This window comes from Phoca vitulina, unplaced genomic scaffold, assembly GCF_004348235.1.
Source record: "Phoca vitulina isolate PV1807 unplaced genomic scaffold, GSC_HSeal_1.0 scaffold19, whole genome shotgun sequence".
Lineage (NCBI taxonomy): Eukaryota > Metazoa > Chordata > Mammalia > Carnivora > Phocidae > Phoca > Phoca vitulina.
The window spans coordinates 2083368-2104339 of record NW_022589722.1 but is presented as its reverse complement, the minus strand read 5'-3'; the positions used below and the strand labels follow the sequence as shown (position 1 = coordinate 2104339).

The 20972-nt window shown below is 35.4% G+C and overlaps 1 protein-coding gene across 21 annotated transcripts in view; it reads left to right on the top strand.

Annotated features, from left to right (window-relative positions):
* The window catches only part of MGAT4C (MGAT4 family member C), a 727898-nt gene that overhangs the window by 686748 nt on the left and 20178 nt on the right, over positions 1 to 20972 (top strand). For 14 of the 21 annotated variants that reach the window (XM_032416622.1, XM_032416619.1, XM_032416615.1 and 11 more), the window contains one exon: positions 5986 to 6071. The gene's annotated coding sequence lies outside the window, so the exon portion shown is untranslated. Of the gene's footprint in view, positions 1 to 5972; positions 6072 to 20972 lie in introns of all 21 variants that reach the window. The other 7 variants (XM_032416624.1, XM_032416621.1, XM_032416614.1 and 4 more) reach the window with 2 other exon arrangements.

The following is a 20972-nucleotide window of genomic DNA, read 5'->3' as shown; positions in this document are numbered from 1 at the left end:
AAAACAGATCAAGTCCTTGCTCTACACAGCTTACATTCTCTTGAGGGAGGAAGCCAGTCAGAAAAAAAAAAAAAAAAAAAACCCAAAAACAGAAAAATGTCAGAGACATTTCTGAGACAGAATTGACAGAACTTGATTACATACTGCGTGTGGGATGGTGTGCGTCATAAGTGAGGACAACAAGAGGAAGAGTTAGGAATGATGCTGAGATTTTTACCTCAGGCAACAGTGCAGAGGCATTGTCTTGTCATTAGCCAAAATAAGAAAGATAGATCCAAGAACACAGGTGGGCAGAGTTTAAGAGAGGAACAGGAAATGAATTTGATTTAGAACATGCCAAACTATAGATGTCTGTCCATCCAGGTAGAGATGATGGGCTCTGGAAATTGGTTCCTATGTGCTGTAGTGGAGCAGAAACAATTTTGTTTGTACAGGTTATGCCTCTATCCGTCTCCAACCCCCAGCAGAATGCTGGTGTATACTGAATATGGACTTCTCAATTTTGGTATGGAAAATAATTAATGTATATTTTGAAGAAAATACTTTCTGGAACTCCATGAATAACTTGCAGTAAGAGTGTGATAAGGAAATTACCTTCTGCTTCCTATCTTTACTGTTATTTGACTCCATCACCTCTCAGATAGATGCAAGGAACAAACCTTGAGTGGTTTGTCTAACTTGCTGAGGTTACAGGTTCCCTTGGGTAAGAACAATATTGTTCTTCTTTTCTAATTGGAGCTCTGGTAAGCAGAGATATTTTTAAGCAGAGTGTAAGTTGATATTTAATCAGAATTTAAAAGACAATCCGTTAAGAGACTCTAAGCTTGTTGGTGGGAAATATTATATTCATATTTGTGTCCTCATGCTTTATCCAGATACACAGTAGACACAAAAAATGTGACAAATTAATAAATGAAGAATAAAAAAAATGAATGTTATATAACACGCAAGGAAATGGATACCCCCCAAAAAAACAAATTGTAATTCGTCACATAATCTTATCTGAATAAAAATACTCAACCAATTGCAAAGATTTCCTCTGGAAATGTAATTCTGTCACTAAAATTTGACTGTATTGAAAATAAGTGAGTATATCATGTAAAGAGATCTTACTTTTAGACACCTTTTTAGGTATAACAATGAACATTTTCAAATTAAATCAGAAAAAAAAAGTGATTTTAAAGTAATTATACCATACAGTAGACACCACTTCACAGAAAATATCTATTGATATAGAACAAAATAATATACTGAAGCTTTGGATTATTAAAACCAGTTTTACAATGTTTTTAAAATTCTTGGAAAATGAAAAAAATCTAATTTGCACTGGAATTTTGACTTTTATCCAATTGATTTATCTCCCTGTGTACTGATGAACATCTTATTGAAATGTCTAGCTATTCCAATAAAAATAGAGATAATCTTCAATAACTAATAGACCTTATTTCCCTTATTTTCCCATTCCTGCTCTTTGGTTTCTAAAGGCATAGCCTCAAGTAAAATGGTTGCTCCATTACTACCCCATCATCAAGATTCCACTCAGTGATTTCCCCTTGTCTCTGGATTTAAGGACTAACTTATTAAGCCTACTTTTTTCATTTTAACTCATTTTTCCTTTTACAGATTAATCTCCAATCTCAAAAATGTACATAATAAAACTTCTGTGATATGCCATTCTATGCTGAAATAACCAGGAAACTTCTTTCATCCAAAATTCATAGAAGGAAGAATGTGTTGTGGTTAAGATCCTGGGTTCTGAATTCAGCTGCCTCTGAGTTCCCTACCTGCATCACTTCCAGACTGCGTATCTTTAAGAAATGAACTTGTTTCCACATGTGTGAAATGACAAAGATATTAATAGTGCCTATCTCACAAGTTTTCTGTGACGATCAGATGAATTATAGCACATAAAATTCTTAACACTGAGCCAGCACTTACTAAAAGCTCATTATGCTGGTTATGTATAAGTTTAGAGTCTATCAGCTTTTAATGTTTGTACCCTTGTCCATTAAAAAACATCAGGTATTTCACTACTTCTTGTCTTTAATTCGTTCAGTCTTTTAAAGTGCTAATCATATGACTCTGACTATGTTAAATGCTGCAGACAATAATTACAAGATTGAAAACGTAGTGCTTGGTACTCCAGTTTGAATGACCAAAATTACAACAGTAAAAGATTGCAGTAATTACATGCAGAGTGAAAATACAGATAAATGACAGTGTGCGATGAGAAATCTTAGGTCATTTCTTAGCTATTTATGGCCATAACATGGCTCTTTCCTTCTTATTTCCTTCACCAGAGCCTTTTGTTTTAATGCAATCATCCTGCTCCCAACTCCCAGAATCTCCCCTCATGATCAAACTCCCACCCACACTTTTGCATACAACATAGCAAACACATTAGTAAAATAGCGTCTTATAATTAGAAACATTTTCTTTGAAGCTCCACTAAATGTTTCATAAATTTTAATTTAAGAGATGCTTTTTCCGGTATTCTCAAATGGCAGATTCATCAATTAAAAATCCACTCAGAAATGTCTGGGAACATCTCTGAGGTATACATTTTCCTAAGTAAAGTAAATACTTTGCCTTCAATGAGCCCATGGTTTTTAGGGGAAAAACTGTGTAAAGAAATAATCACACTAGAGGGTTAAAGCTGATAGGATGGATGAGTTACACAAAGGGACCTAAATAAAGTACTGATCACTTCTACATAGAAGAGGAAAAATCAGCCAATGTTTCAAAGAAGGAGCAATATTTGAGCTACTGCAGTGGGGAGTGTGGAGTCTTTGAGCAGACATAGAACACAGTGTTGGGGTGGCATACTGTCAACTAGTAAGGCAAAGAAAGTGACAGATATTAATGACAAGCACAAGAATTTGAACTTTGTAGCATCAGCAAATGGAATTATGGAATGTCTCATGCTTGAGAATGACATGGTCAGATTTGTTTTAAGGAAAGACTGCAGAGGAGTGTGACAGAGGGATCTGAAGGATGTAAGATATTCTTTAGAGAGAACACTTGATGGAACAGTTATAACAGCATGCGTTTGAAGGTTCTGAACTAGATACACTTGCTTTTAAAGGCTGGACAATTTAAATATCTTAGGTCATTGGAGAACGTATAAAATCAAATATTATACAGATTATAAACCATTACTAACTATATATATGTTATGTTGATGAGTTATTATTGTACATATGCAGTATTTTTCTAGGAAAAAATGAATAAGCACATTAAAGTCTAAAACTGTTATTTCAAAGATGAACTTATCAAAGTGAAGTGAATTTTAACATTAGTCAAATCTCTGGAAAATTATAGTAAAACCGTTATGGATGGCCATGGGGCACGGAAAGGTTCTAAACTGTTTTACAAATTATAAAATATTGCTACATTTAACATAGTTTCAGTGTTATATGTATTCACATAAATTCCAAGTTTTTGACTAATTGCTGAAATGGATAATTTCCCATTAACCAGAATATTTTATTACTGAGCCAGCATTCTTAACTGGATAGAAAACAGTTGAAATGTGTAGTCTGTAAAGACCTATATTCTCAAGTAATGTTTTTCACCATATGAATTTCATGGAAAAACATCCAAAAATTCTCAACAAGAAATAGAGTATATTATACTATATGATTTGATTTAAGTAATTAATTAAATATTAGAGTAGCTAATGGAGTACAGATGAGAAACTGGTGATTTTTAAATTATAATTTTCAGGGGCTCCTGGGTAGCTCAGTCGTTAAGCGTCTGCTTTCAGCTCAGGTCCTGACCCCAGGGTCCTGGGCTCCCTGCTCAGCATCGGGCTCCCTGATCAGCAGGGAGCCTGCTTCTCCCTCTCCCACTCCCCCTGCTTGTGTTCCCTCTCTTGCTATCTCTCTCTCTGTCAAATAAATAAATAAATAAATAAATAAATAAATAAATAAAATCTTTTTAAAGATAACATAATTTTCAAAATAAAAATCTAATAAAAGTATTGAAAAATACAAAAATGTCTAGTTATCTTTAAATAATGTTTCTTGCTAGGGTATTTCAACTTAGTCACTGGCCATGGTTTTTGAGGATAAATGGAAGACAGGAGAGGTCTTCTTTTAATGCTTAATTATCAGAAGAGCCAATAGTCAGAAAAATATCTATGAAAATGCTTCCCAAGGGCCCTTTTGTAGCCCCTTCACCTCCTCTTATAATGCTATATGTTCAGTTTGCTTATGATGTGGGGGGTAGTTTCAAAGTTAAAAATCCTCCATTTCCTGAGGGTTTCCTAATAATGGTTCATGATAGCTCTGTTTTGTTACTATTTTTAAGAAGATGGACATACTTATTTATAATATACCGAGAACTGGTTAATAATGATTTTAAGAAATCAAATTCAATGCAGATTGAAACATGCATATTTTCTATGGAGATCACCTTCTACTCAGTAAATGGCACCATACAGAAATGCACTGTTGTTACTTTAATTGGAAAGGACCCATTTTAGTAATGTCTCTGGCTCTGGAAGAATTATACGCACACAGATTGGAAGAGCTAAGAAAGCTTATTTAACTAAGCTGTCAACAGCAATCTCTCAGATCTGCTTAAATTTATTGGGAGGCGGGAAGATCTATTTGAAATGCTGACAAGAAACACAGAACCAGTTCTAACAGTGTTACATTTAATACACAGGGATATATTACAAGGTTAAAGAGAGTTGGCAGTATGTATCATAAATGTAGCTACCCTTTAACCCAGCAATTTCATTTATAGATTATATCCAAAAATTATGCACAATGGTATATTACAAGAATTTTCACTGTATCACTGTAGCAAATTTTGTAATAGAGAATATTTGGAAACAACTTATAGATGTATGTATAAGGAGAGGGTCAAATAAATGTTGCAATTAGATGATTCAGCAATTTTAAATAATACAGAACTCTATTTGTACTGACATGGAAAGACTTCCAACATATGTTAAGACACAAAGCAATACACATAATGTGGTTCAGTGAATTTGTGTTATTTTAAGCAGATGTGTGTGTGCTGTGTCTATGTGTGTGTAGAAAAGGCCCTGGGAAATTAAATTATGGGGGGAACTAGTTATTTCTAGTAGGAACTTTGGGGTATGGTGGAGGGGGATATTCACTGCTTCTTATTTCTTATACTTTCTTGCATTTCTTGTGTAAGTAAGCAATGAAAGCAATATAGTTTCTCTTTATGTTTCACTCCTTAATAATGGGACTTGAATGCTTTGGTTATTGTAGCATTAGTTTTTTTTATTTTTAAATTAGCAAAACATGAGATTTCAGGACATATTCATGCCATCACAACCACAGAACATATCTATAGTACCATACGCAGTATTTCTCCTAATTTATCACTATATATATTATATATATTATAAAAATATTATATATATATATAAAATCTTTGGTTTGAATCTAAACCATTTTGCGACCCTGGACAAGTTTGTTAAACATTCCCTAAAGCCTTTTTTCTGGATTAAAAAACAGATATCATAGTATCTAGTTATTGAAGTCCTAGAAGGACTTAACATAGTGCATGTAGAAAGTCCTGTAGCATAGTGTCTATCATATAATATGTTTCCCTAAAATGTAGATATTTTTTAGTGGTTTTTCATAGTTAATAGCCTATTTTCTTCAATAAATTATAGAATTCCTGAAACAACATATGAAAATATTATTCTATGAATTTCTCAACAATGAATATATTTGCAAAACTGTTTAATTTTCTAATATTTTAGCTATTGAATATAGAAATATAATTATTTTAATATAAAAGAGCTGGAGGTTAGCCTTGAAGAAACATATTTTATGTAATTCTTTCATTTTAATAGATATGTGCACAATGCCATGAGTCAGTGATGTTTGGGGTACACATGGGAAATAACGCAAAATAGATTATAAGAATGAACATAGGAAAATTGGATTTCACTGTTGAAATTATTAATTTCTTTCTCAAATGAGTTTTTCATTACAGATTTTCATTATGCACTCAGGCCATAGCTTCCTAATCAATAAAGAAATTCCTACCACGGGAGAATGAAAAGGAAGAGAGACTGAAAGGTTGGTATAAAAATTATGTTTAAGGAACTGGTAATGAATCTAGATTTAAATTTATTATTATTTTTTTAAATGACTTGACAATCTATTTCAGGAAATCAGTAGCCACGGGGAAAAGACAAAGTTTTGATTCTGTTTCCATTTGAGGGTAAAACAAATGAACTAATGTTGTTATAAAACTGTTAACATTATTAGGTTTAATCCTAACCTTAGGAACCTGGTAATTGAAAAAAAAAAAGTGATATATTAGAATTTTTTAAGATTTCTGATAACAAAGTGAATGAACGGGATTGAGACTTTACAATACATTTTTTAAAATGTCAATTATACTATTACTATAAGAATCCCTAGGCCACAGATACTTACAGTCTTTACATTTGAGCATTTAACTATGGAAATGATTGTTTCAATTTCACCAAGAGCAGGCTGTAGGATGGTTAATGATAATTGTCTTCTTATATCTGAATTAGCACTTCTGGTCAACCTGAAATTATGTAACTGTCAAGCACTGTGATGTAGAATTTTATGGCCTAAGTTGTCCATTTAGATACTGAAGTACAGTTATGAGTCTTTTTAGAAATGAAAACTATGTCTTCCGTAAAATTAATATGTGAGCAGTAATTTTACAAAATATAAAAAGAGAAAGAATTGAAATATTCCTCAGCTCAGAACACGTTTTTTTGCCTTTAGAATTAATACCTCCTAGCATTTTTGCTTCATGATTTTTTGCATAATTTTTAAAATATATTATATGTAGAATTTTAGTTGCTTTTTAAAACAAATATGTTGTTTTAAATATGTTATGTGTCTATTACAGAGGATTAGGAAATATAGATAATATAAGGAAGTAATAACCACCCATACTTGTATGAAACACAAACAACCAATATTAATGTCATTGTAGTTCTTTAATTGTTTTTCTGTATGCATTTTTACATAGTTAAAATTTTACATGTAGTTAAGATTAGTAAACATATAAGAACATTTATAGGTCTTAGATAAAAGAGAATATGTGGAGGTGATTTATTGACAAATTATATTGAACATTTTCATTCAGGAAGAGTTTTAAAGATACAGAAAAAAATTCATATCTCAAATTTCTTGACATAGCAGTAATCTGTAAGTTACCCACCTCAAATCTACCTTTCTGATGGGAGTAAACCAAAACCAAAATTCATTGGCAGTTATGCTTGTAAATTCCAAACTATGTAAATGTTATAGTCATCATAAGCATACACAGTTTGTGAATGGAAGAAATTCAGTTACCACTTCTAGTGGTTATAAACAAGGAATAATGTATTCTAATTGAATATTGGATACAGTTATATTAATATATTTCTTGATTCTAGAAAATTCAAAGGTATGAAAGAGAACTGAACTTTGTAGTATTTTATTTATTTATTTATTTATTCATTTATTATTTAGAGTTTATTTGGAAATAGAAGAATTGCAATTCGACACAAACTATGGTAAACCATAGGCAAGTCTAAAGACACAAAGGGAAGGTCAGCCTTTGTTAAGTTTTAGGAGGAAATTGAGGAGGGTAGTTTCTTTTGTTATTTTTGTTTTAAGGTTGACTTATTTATTTAAGACAGAGAGGGCACTCACGGGCGAGAGTGCAGGGAGGGGCAGAGAGAGAGAATCTCTAAGCAGACTCCCTGCTGAGTGCAAAGCCTGACACAGGACTCAATCCAATCCCAAGATCCATGAGATCATGACCTGAGCTGAAACCTAGAGTCTGACGCTCGAGCGGCTGAGCCACCAGGCGCCCTGAGCTTTGTAGTATTTAATACAAAGTCCAGCTTCACTGCTCAGATTCAATTTCAACATGAGAACCCCTGATTCTTATTGGTTTCTTAAATTCAGAATCACAACTAAGTAAAAGAAAAGCTGCAGTCCTTTTTCACTGTGTCTCTCCATTCTTGGTTCTTAATTCATCTCTAAATGACTTAGTGGATATCCATACATATTTTTAATACTTGAATTTTATTTCTTAAGACTTTACATATCAGAATAAAATATTTTATTTTGCCCCTGGGAAACAAAGAGAGCCTTTGCAAATTGCAGTTATGGTACAAGAACATTTCCCTTGGGGCATAAAGTCCAAAGATATTTTCTCATTATCTTCCTTTTAAATAAAATTATTATGGACTGCAAGTCTGAAACCAGTCTGTTCATTTCGTTTGTCAAGGTCTTAGTAGTTTTTTAATGTGTACTGTTTCTGCTTGGATGGTGGTAAGATTTTAAGAAAGGGGCAAAAATAACAACTTCAGAAAACAGAAATGTTCCACTACATGCTACTTTCTGCGTACCTTCTGTCTGGAATGTTCTGCACCCTTACCCTTCTCCATCGGTCAGCCTCTCCCTTTTGAAACATTTCCTGAAGACATCAACTTCCAAGTAGACAGGCAACTTCCTTCTTTCTCCGTTTTGTGTTTCTACGTATGTGGACATTCCTAATGTCTTAATGTAACACTTTATGGATGTAATTTATTTTCCATTTACTTTGCACTAAACAGTAGTGCAAGAAAATGAACTTACTAATCTTTGCTCTCTAGCACAATTTCACGTGGTAGTGAAACTTCAGGAAACATTGAAAGAGCAAAAGTAATATGTAACATTTAGGGCAACACAGACTAAACCATCACTTAATGATATTTCTAAAACTTCTTGATAATAGCTACCAGGAAGTTATTTCCAAACACGATATGTGATTTTATTTTATTTCCTCGGTAAGGTTTTTGGTTTTTGTTTTTGTTTTTTTCCTGTTCTAGTTAGGCTGGATAGAAATTGCAGTCATAGTGCGTTGTCTAGCACAGATTCCTGGTACACAGGGTGAACTCCATATGTGCTTTGAATGAAAGGGTAAATAACTGGTAATGAATTATCTATAACAGACACATTCATTCTGATTTTAGAATCTAATAACAAACTTAGGAAAAACCACTCTTACATAAAGAGGAAAACAGTTAGCACTAAGCATATTATTTAAATAATAAAATATATTTGGGCATATATCATATTTATCCACTTAAATTGATATTTGGCATTACTGAATTCAAGTTACAGTTTATCTGATCTATTACCATACAAAAATGTGTGGCAATTTTATCAAGACAATGTATTACAGACTTTTCTACTATTCCAGTAATTGTGCATAAATGCTTGCACAATCCCTTTGGGGGGGAAATTATCTTGTGTGTTATCTTCTCATATTAATGATAGAAATATGATTATTAATGTGCTTTAATATTATTTCTTTACCCCAAATTTAGCTTGATTTGGAAGCACCTGATTTTTAGATCTTTCTGATAAACAGTTTGAGTAGATCCCAATGCTTAAGAAGTCAGGGATTTGAAAACCTGTCATTTATCACACCTCTATAACATACTTGCTATATACTGTCTCTGGGCACATCACTTACTCTATCTGCTCTATAGTGCACTTATTTGTAACGTGAGAATAATCACAAAATGTATTCTTTCTTACCTCATGAGTTTCTTTTTTAAAGATGTATTTATTTTAGAGAGAGGGAGAGAGAACAAGAGCAGGGGAAGGGGCAGAGGAAGAGGGAGAGAGAGAACCTCCAGCAGATTCCCCACTGAGCATGGAGCCCAGCACAGGGCTCAATCTCAGGACCCTGAGATCATGACTCCAGCAGAAACCAAGAGCCAGATGCTCAACCACCTGAGCCCCCCAGATGCCTCTCTACTTCGTGAGTTTTGTGGAAGACTAAACTTATTTTACAGCCCTCTGAATGAGTCAGTTATCATCATCATCATTATCACTTTCTTCCCTGCCACAACTCAAAACAACTTGCATGACCACAATTTGCTTAAGTGCTATCTCCTATATTCTTGCTAAAGTGCTTAGTTCCATGTTGGCTATTATTGTTTCCACTCTAGCTAGACTTTTTTAGCTCAATGGAAGGAAACTCGAAATCTGTAAGAGAATGATATTCTAAAACAGAAGTTGGTAAATACTGAATATTTCTGGTCTTAGTTAGCTTCAGTGTTGAAAAAGATTGTTCTCTCTTCCCAATCCTCATTTCAAGTTTTACTGTTTTAATACTTAGTGACAAGAAACCTCCCGCTTGTCAATGCTACACATTTTCTATCTGTGTTTCTATCTGCTTAACGTCAAGCAGAAAATAAATTTGCTGGTCATCACTGTGAACCCTAAGGAATAACCTAGGCTCTATCATTTTCTACTTCTACCACCTATAGCTACGAGTGGACCACACAACATGGGACTGTAAAAAAAAAAATCTTAACATTAAAAAACAATTACATTCGTTCCATCGATATCTGAGCCCTTTGTATAAAATGTAAAGATAATAAGTTTTGTAAAACCCTTCTCATTTTTGTGACTTCCTGAAGCTTTTGCTATGTCAGCAACAGTCTTTCTTTTCATCAGAAAGTATTGAATACTGCCCCTGAGGGTGTGTACAGCCTTCCACAAAGTAGAATAACAAATCGGGCAAGCATTAAAAAAGGCAAGCCAAGGGCGCCTGGGTGGCTCAGTTGGTTAAGCGACTGCCTTCGGCTCAGGTCATGATCCTGGAGTCCCTGGATCGAGTCCCGCATCGGGCTCCCTGCTCGGCGAGGAGCCTGCTTCTCCCTCTAACCCCCCCCCCATGTACTCTCTCTCTCTCATTCTCGCTCTCTCAAATAAATAAATAAATCTTTAAAAAAAAAAAAAAAGGCAAGCCAAGCAAGTCAGATATACATAAAGGCAATGTCAGACAGATGAACAGTTGATGGCAAGACTTCTTTCATGATTTTCCCAAATGTGGGGTTAAGTGTTGGCTACAAGCCCATAGGATTTGGAGAATGTAACTTTACTTTTGCATTTTGTTGATTTAAACATAGACTCTTAAATAAAATATAAACTAAAGCTTAGTGCCTTGGGATAGATTAATGTAGCCACATTCATTCAGATGGGTAGGGTTATGGGTTCTCTTTTTCCCAATCTCTGATATGGCCATGGAATAGTTTGCACTGGGGACGTGTGATTTTACCCTAAAGAGCTAGAGAGAGAACTGAACTCATTAACGTTTGGTGGTTTGTTGCACACAGTCCAAGTAACATTCTAGAAACATGAAGAATTTGTGGTAACATGCACAAGCATATGCACTCTAAGCAAACAGCTCTGTGGTATAATAATTCACTTGTCACTTCACATCAGCATCAATTCTTTAATAAATGACCATTTTTTCCTGAGTTGATCAAAACTAGCACACAAATTTCCACAGTGTCTTCCCAAGAAGAAAAATAATGAAGTGTTTGTGCAACTAATACTTTATCTGTGTCTAAGAGTAATGATTTGAAATAAATATTTATAGTGTTACAATGACAGAGTCTTTATTTCTATACATATATGTGCATATGTGTGAGGTACTAAAGATAAGCAGACGGTCCAACAGATCCAAATAATATCTATCCCAAAATTATATGGCTTCTAAAACTTTGCACCATATCTGAATTCTGATATTAGATCAGATTACATATGTCTCAGGCTCTCCTGGCACAAACTAATTACTCTATTTTGCTAATGTTCTTCAAAGTGTCCACAGTGTCAACATTCCTTTCCTTTTTTTTTTTTTTTTTTTGCTGCTGCATTTCTTAAATATTCTAAAAGATCTTGATTTATCTCAGTAATGAAATATCTCAATCCACCAAATACTAAAACTAACAAATGGCATTATCCTCACTTTTCATTTTGGTAATGGAAAAAGTTAAGTTTTGCATTTTGCAACCAAAATGCCTAGCAATTACATTGTAGGTCTGGGTCATGGAAGGGAAGCTCTTAGACAAGATAGAAGAGTGGTGTGGGAAAGAAATACAAATATTCACGGACTAGTAGTTTTCTCATAGCCTCAAGTTTAAGATTTCTGCAATGCAACACACACACACACACACACACACACACACACACCAGTAGTTATTTGTTCTTTAAAAAAAAACAAAAACAAAAAACAAAAAAACACTTCTCCAAGTACTAAAGTGATATGATTTTTTGTTTGTTCTGTTTTTTATGTAGGCTCCACACCCAGCATGGAGCCCAATGTGAGGCTTGAACTCACGACCCCAAGATCCAGACCTGAGTTGAGATCAAGAGTCAGATACTTAACCAACTGAACCACCCAGGCACCCCATGATAAGAAGTTTTTAAAAAATATTCTACATACAAGAAGCTCAGAATCCAAAGGGAAATAAGACATATAAAAACAGTATCAAGAAGTAGAAAGTATTAAGTAAATTAAGAGAAGTATAGATAAAATGGTAAGAGTTCAAAAAAGTGAAAACCAAATTTGACTGAAAATGAGGTTCAGCAAGAAGGTAACATTTGGTGATCTGAAATTATATTTCAAAAATTGGGAATTGGTAATAAAGGAGAGCAAATCCATGGAGATTAAAATGTGAGGCAAATGTAGAGAACAGTACTTTTCTTAAACTGATGCACAAAATGACTGAACCTAAGGAGGAAAGGAATTATGTAGGAAAGCATATCCACATATAAGACGATTTATTGTTGAGCCTCTGAGAAGTGAAATAGTGTCTCACATTCCTTGGCCTTACATACTTCTAAATTGTTCAAACCCTACATGTCTCTAACTAGGGCTAGGGATTCCAGAACTAACATGCAGATTGGGTTTCACTCTATGTCACTCAGCTTTACCTCTAATGCAGGCCTGATTCCGCTCAATGTTGTTTTCCAAAGGAGGGTCCAACAGAGTTTTCTTGGAAATCCGCTGCATTTCCCTAGGAGCTATCTTCTGACACAGTGATGTTGATGTTGGTGTTGGCAATTGCAAAGTTCTGCTGGATCCATCCCATTTGCACACAATTTTAGTTTCCATACCTTGAGTCTAGCTTCAACCAGAGGTTTTGCCAAACTTGTCCAAGTTTTGGCACTATGAGGCTATCTTTGTTTCAAATGGGATATTCAAAAATCCTCCTAATCTAAAATTTCTCAGAGATAGGTGACTTTAACCCTGTGACAAAACTTTGATAGCACCAGACTTGTAGAATGAAAAGTTCTAATAAACTGTATGAACATATGCTTCTAAAAAAGGTATTGTCCTGCTTGACTGGCTGTTTTGCATTTAGTTGATCTGCTCATCAAAGATTCTGAACCCCATTCCAGAAAGGGTTCTTATTAAGTTTCGCTTAATCTTTTTTTTTTTCCATCTGCCTAGCCTCCAAGCAAATCTAATTTTTTAGCTATTTTTTTTCTGGACTGTCTGGAAGATTGTCAATTCTTCCACTTGCATTCAATGTGGTTACAGTAGTTTCAAGGTTGCATCTATGAGGAAGGATGTAGCCCATTTCTGTGGAGTCGTGTCCCTACAACCACACACACTGCAATGTATCCAAAATCCAGAGATAGTCAGTCTTGTAGAACTTCAAAGTTAGTTGATCAATAGTCTTTAATTGTGATCACTTGCTTTGCATTTTAAAAGATGCAGAACTGTATACAAACAAAACATTATGAGTAAGCACTTTAACTTCATTAAAGGTCAGAGGGAGGCCATTGGGAGGTGGCAGCTCAGATCCCTGAGGCACCATCTTGAAACTATCTGAATGAAGCTACTAAATTTCATATCTCTTCCTCCAGTTATTAGAGGAATTGCTGAAGCTCCTGTCTCAACAATCTAAGCTTCACTGTGGTGGCAACTTTGCAGTGTGTTTCTTCCAGTTTACTGATATGGAGCAAAATCACAACCTGTATAAACTTCAGTGTCCTCAAACAGGGGATACCTTTCATATAGTCAAGAAGGGAGGTGCTGGCCTGCAATGGATTCTCCGCTGCTCCTGGGGCTCCTCTTCCAAGCCCCACTGATTGGCATAGCTCCAGCTCACACAGCTTGTAGAGAGACAGCAGAGGGAGACGGTACCTGAAGCAATGGAACTCCCACCCTAGTGGACATAAGTATGTTTGTATTTCCTGGAGGAAATTTTTTTTCATTTAATATAAAACTACTTTTATTATTACAAAACAGAAAAAACTTTGGTTATTTTATCTCAGGACTGGGAAGGAGAAGTAAGACACAGGATGAAGAAATTGTAGTTTTGATCCAAAAGAATTGTTCAAATTCTCTGCCTCCTCTACCTGCTTGGTGCTCCTTGGCTGTCTTCCAAGCATCCTTTCTTAGGCAGTGCAAAGTACAAATAAAAGTGCAGCTAATTCCAGAACTTGAAAAATAAAATAGTTCTTAGCAGTCGTTAGGATCTCCTTCCTCTAGTTTTGCAAAGAGCAGGACTAACAGTCGTTAGGATCTCCTTCCTCTAGTTTTGCAAAGAGCAGGACTGAAATAGACCAACGGGGTTTGGCCTCTGTACAGTTTTCAGTGCATAAAACTTGGGGTCTGGGTGGCAGGGGAAATCCGGGTCTGAACGGACCGCCTCAGTGAGCTCTGTGCAGGGCTGGCTGTGCTTTTGCTACCATGTGGTTTACCACCGGGCATTGTGTTATCACTGTGATGACTGAGACCATTTGCAGGCAGCTTTCTTGATTTCTGTCCTGTGCACAGCAAAGCCCTGTTGTTACGTTTTTCCTACTAACCTGACCTGACTGACAGCCAACCCCCGCCCCCCACCTGGAAATGCATCCCAGCATCTAGGGTGGATCTTCTCACTTCCCGCCTAGCAGTGGAACTCTCAAACTAGCTTCCCGCTTCTGGTTCAGGGACTGATACTTAAGAAACAAATGATGAACAGCATACGGGTAGGAAAAACCATCAGCATCAGGAAGTATTAACCTGAACTCTGATAATGGCAGTGAGAATGGGGGAGCGGGGGGTGGGGGGGAGGGGCGGGGAGAAATTGTGGCAGGTGAGATATTGAAGGCTTGAGACAGAACTTGGAATATTTCTGACTTTGGGAGAGCAGGAGACAAATAACTTTTGAGATGATTTAATTTGGCGATTAGAAATCTAGGCCTACCAAAAATGAGACGGCAAACACGAACAAGCTGGAATGGAAAACCATCCTGTAGTTTTAGATTCACTGTTTTTGTGTGAATAGCAGGAAATCTGCCTAGAGATAATAGTCTCTATTCAAAAATTGGAAATAGGCTCAGGAAGGAGTCCTAGCTTAAGATCTAAATTTTGAATTTTGCTCAAATTTGGTTGTAAGAGAGGTCATGTAATGTCAAAAGGTTGTAAAGAAAAGAAGAGAAGATTAGACAGAATGGTGGGAAAGAAAAATATTATAGGACAGAAAGATTACTAAGAATGTCTTGTCTCCTCTTTGGAGATGGTTTGTAAAGTTAAGAAGACAAAATTCAGGTAGGATTAGTATTAAATAGTGAGAAAGAATAATACTTTCTCACTGACTGACTTGTTTCATTGTCATATATTTATATATGTATAATTATGTGTATATAAGTGTATAGGAGTATATGCTACACTATTTATAATTTCAAAATTGTATGTAAATACATGACTATATAATATACATTTTATGTGTGAATATAAATAAATATATCCATAAATTCATATGTAATAATCTTTACAAAGGAATTATAGAGTGAAAATAATTTATTTCCATTTAAAAAATTAATTATTTGGTATAGCATTACATCCAAATGATTTTTAAATAGTTATGTCTTTGAAGTAGTTTCATATGTGAACATTCAACACCTGGATCTTCCAAAGAGAATGTGATTCTTAAAAAAAAAAAAGAAGTCTTATTGAACCAGATGTGCCAACTTTGCATACATTTGGAGCAGAGGAGTAGGGTTTTTATATATCCTTATTTCCATAACTATATTCATAATCAACAGTGTTGTATTATAAATTTCTGACAAAGAAGCTGTTTTTTAAAGCATTTGCAGTAAAACTACTAAACAAAACATGTCCCATTACACGTGCAAGAGATACGGTGTATTGTAGCATATGTTTTTAGCAAATAAATTTCTCATGACATTTAGGTTATATAAAGATGATATATATCATCCTGAGAAAATAATTCACTCAAACCATGATAATATGATTTATCATTTTTCTAAATGAACCTAATCTGTAATAATCAACCCATGACCTCTGAAAAACTTTTTACCTCTCTAAAATTATTTGAAGACTAAGTCAAAACTTTCTAACAAAATAAGATACTGTTTGAACATGGAACCAAAATATTGCTCAAATAATCTGTCCTCATTTGTGTGACTGATATTTTCAAGCAGGAGCTTGAAACTGCTACTGCAGTTTATGTCATCAAGGTGTGCTCACCTGTTTAAGAATTTCAAACCAAGTTTTTACTTTCTTTTAATACTTCCAGTTTGTAAACTATGGTGAGCTTGAGTTTGCCAAGCTCAATTTAGTGGTTTTCAATAAATAGTTTCATTACTTACTTGTATCGACATGCTTTCTTTTCACACTAGACCCTAAGAGACTAATGCTGTTGCAGAGTGTCTGTGGATTAAAAATGGCTACCAGGCCTGGGTGGTGGAATCCGTTGGGCATCCAACTCTTGTTTTTGGCTCTGGTCATGATCTCAGGTGGTGGGATCGAGCCCCATGTCAGGCTCCACACTCAGGGTGGAGTCTGCTTAAGATTCTCTCTCCCTCTCGCTCTGACTCCCTCCCCCCAAAATAAATAAATAATTTTTAAAAAACATAAAAATGGCTACCCAGTAATGCTACCATGATATCTAGGAGTTACCTTGCTTTTAAAACTCTTCACTTCTCTCCATCACATTTCCACCTAAACCATCAGTATCTCTTTCATGGGATGTGGCTCTCTCCTCTTTTGTTGGATTATTTTGTATTATATTGGTTTATGGTCAGACCAGAAACATTCTTTAAAATCCCTACCTACCATATATACTTTGTTGACCAAAACACACACACAAAAATTAAATATTAAGAGAAAATGTTGGATTATTCAGATGCTCTGTCTTTGCTATTTTTTTGACTATTTAAACCACAGATTCTTTTTTTTTTTTTTTTAAAGATTATTTATTTATTTATTTGAGAGAGAATGAGAGACAGAGAGCACGAGAGGGAAGAGGGTCAGAGGGAGAAGCAGACCCCCTGCTGAGCAGGGAGCCCGATGTGGGACTCGATCCCGGGACTCCAGGATCACGACCTGAGCTGAAGGCAGTCGCTTAACCAACTGAGCCACCCAGGCGCCCTAAACCACAGATTCTGAGAGAATAGTATTACTATCCCTCACTGTGTTTGCAGATCCGTAAACATGTGCTTATGTTTCTAAGAGTTCTTGATTTACATATGTTTCTGTTCTGATATTTCACAATTTTTGGTCTCTTGACCTGTTTTAGGCTGTGAGAATTTATAGACTCGTAACATTAGGCATTTTGACTTATTGAATCTTCTGTTGTTTCTGATTTAAGAAGTTGCTGGTTGTGTTATTTGGTGGTATTTGTCTGGAATGGTAGCATTTAGCTTTACAAAGTGCCCTTAATTGAGTAGTTTTATGCTTTTATGGCTTTTATCCACTCACATTGTATATCAGGGTGCCAAACTGTGGTATCTCATTGTCTGAACTTGTTTAAAACACTTTGCTCATTCCTTTATCATTAGGCTTTTTGAATATCTATGTTTTAAATATGTTTCTTTTGTACAGTTTAATGTTTGGGTTTGTGTGTATTTGTGCATGTGTGCACACCCACACATGTAGCACAGTTTGAAAATCTTTTCTTTCAAAAAAAATGACGTAAGCCCAGGGGCAGCTGGGTGGCTCAGTCAGTCATCCGACTCTTGATCTCAGCTCAGGTCTTGATCTCAGGGTCATGAGTTCAAGCCCCACACTGGGCGTGGAGCCTACTTAAAAAAAAATTAACAAGCCTCCAGGCAACACAACCAATCCATTTTACATTTGCCAAATCATTTACAGTGGAAAGAAAAACAGGTGCCTCTAGATGTTCCAAGTAACATTAAAAGCAAGACAATAATGCATACTACTTATCAAGAAAAAGAGAAGAAAGTACAGGCAAAGAATTGTATAACCAGCAAGCTATTTCTGACCATGATGAAGAAATAGGGGGCTTATTTACCCTTTCTCCTTAACTAAAACACTAGACTAAATATGTGAAACAAATATTCATATTTTGTACAACAAGCAGAAAAGGGCATGATTCCCGGTAGAAGGGAAACAAATGAGATGATTGCCACAGCTCACTGTTTAGAGTTTCTAGGCTGCAGCACGAGGAGAGAGAATCCATTGAGACAGTGGGCTCCCTAGGGTGAGGAGACATAGTTGAGAAGCTTGAGATTCTGACATGGCTGGAATTCATGGGCAGAGTACCGGAGAGGAGAAAGCTACATGGAGACTACAAGTGAAGGGAGGGAGACACACGGGGAGAGAGAGGGAAAGAGAAAGAGAGAGAGATCTATAAAGGGTTTCCCTCATGTCTTTAACTGAGCACTAGGCTTGTGTGTGAGAACACTGTCCAACAACTGCTAAGGGATCGCTGGAAAAGAACAATTAGAACAGTTTCTGGAATATGGTTTTCCCTTCCCTTCCCCTATGATCCTCTATGCTGTTTCTTATATTCCTCATCTGAGTGAAACCATATGATACTTGTCTTTCTCTGATTGACTTATTTCGCTCAGCATAATACCCTCCAGTTATAATTTCCCTTTCTAATAATAATTCCCTTTGCCAATTTTTGCTGTCAGAGTGCTGGTTTCAGAGAAGGCTCCAGTCTTGGGCTAATTTTACCTCAGTACTAAGGCAATACTCTTCTGAATACTCTATCTGATGCCCAATCTATTACAATTTTTTTTTTTCTATTCCGGATGAAGGAAACATGAATTATTTCTGTCTTTGCATTGCAGAAACTGTCCTAATTGTTGATAGGGGTCCATTTTATTATTTTACATGTAGCTGTCCAGTTTTCCCAGCATCATTTATTAAAGAGACTATCCTTTCCTTACCAAGTATTCTTGGCTCTCCTGTCAAATATTTAGCTGACTGTAAATGCGTGGGCTTATTTTTGAGCTCTTGATTCTGTCCATTGAACTGTGTCTGTTTCTTTGACGGTACCATCCCATTTTGATTACTATAGCTTTTTAATATACAGTAGTTTGAAATCAGGAAGTATGATGCCTCTAGCTTTGTTATTCTTTCTTATGATTGCTTTGGGTTTTTAAGGTCTTTTGTGACTCCAGACAAATTTTAGAATTTTTTTTCTATTTCTATAAAAAATACCGCCATTGGAATTTTGATAAGGGTTGCATTGAATCTATTGGCTTTGGGAAGTATGGACATTTTAATGATACTCTTTCAATATATGAACACAGGATATCTTTCTATTTGGGACTTCTTCAATTTCTTTCATCAATGTCCTGCCCTGACTTTTGAAAACTGCCTTCTGGGAACAAACTAGAAAAATCCTGGCCCTTACTATTTTCATTCCCTTTCTCTCAGAGATCATTGCCCTTGCTGCCTGTTGTCCACTATCTGAAAATGCCAATCATTAAATGTGGATGAAATACAGTTCCTTCTGGAAATGCAGGAAACCTTAATACTTTCCTTTCAATGACCAATTTCTAGAATCAGAAGATGATGCAGCGATCAGCTCTAATTGTGATAGATAGGTTTCTTTCTTTCTCTTTCTCTTCTTTTTATCATTACCTTATATACATGAGTTTATATTAATTCAATATTTTTCTATCAATCATAGTCATTTTTTGATGGATTGATTTTCCCAAATTTTCTCAATAGAAACCTCTTCAAGCTATTTTCTGTGTCCTTTAGATTTGCTCCTACTAACCTCTAAAAGCTTCCTTGCTTCATGGTACAACAGAAAGATAGCCTAACCATAGGGTCCCTTCCTCCTACCTGAAATCAGCTATTTTGTTTTCCTCTCGGTAAATTTAATTGACTGTAATTCTAGGGTTTTTTTTTTTCTTTTTTCTGAATATTTATTTGGATTTTCCTGGACCCAGATGATTCTGTTTCAGATGGGAAAGAAGTCTGGATGAATTATTAGCTTCCTTAATTTTCTTTTGCTGTAGTTTGTCTGGTTTTTTTTTTTTTTTTAATAAATGACACATATTTTGATCTGTTTTCTGATCATTTGTTTGCTCTGGTTTGGGCTCCTCAGCCAATTCTGCCTGTTCTGGGTGTTATTGTTTTCACTTATATATATACAGTGGAATTTGTGCTATTATCTTTCTCATGGGTATGCTGAGGGTGTACACTGTGGAAGGTTATTTGTGCTCTGATTGTTCTGAATGGATTTTGGAGGATTCTAACTTGAAGGATTGGATCTTAGAATTTAGATGGTCACCATTACTCTCTTGGGATTCTGTCTTTCTTTCTTTGTCAACTCTGGAATGACAACCTTGGGTTTTGTTGTTGTTTTGTACTATTTTGCATTACTGCAGAGTACTCTGAAGTATTGCCTCCAAAGTATTATACTTTCTACTTCTCATATTACTTGAAATATCATATATCAACCACCTCCTCACATTATATATTTATATGTTTATTAGGCTAAGTAGATTTAATTAAAATTTTTTCTGCCAAAAAATTGAATTTATGTCTTTTACATTATTTCTATTTTATTCAAGAGATTGGTATCACAAATTATTATCACCATATATGTGGGATAGTTTGTTGGCAACAATATGTTTAAATTGTCATATGAAACCTAATTAGTAAACTGTATACCAGTCGTGGTTAATCGAGCAGACTCTGATCAATTTTAATATTTAAAAACTGGAATCATTCCGGGCGCCTGGGTGGCTCAGTTGGTTAAGCGACTGCCTTCGGCTCAGGTCATGATCCTGGAGTCCCTGGATCGAGTCCCGCATCGGGCTCCCTGCTCAGCAGGGAGCCTGCTTCTCCCTCTGACCCTCCCCCCTCTCATGTGCTCTCTCTCTCTCATTCTCTCTGTCTCAAATAAATAAATAAAATCTTTAAAAAAAAAA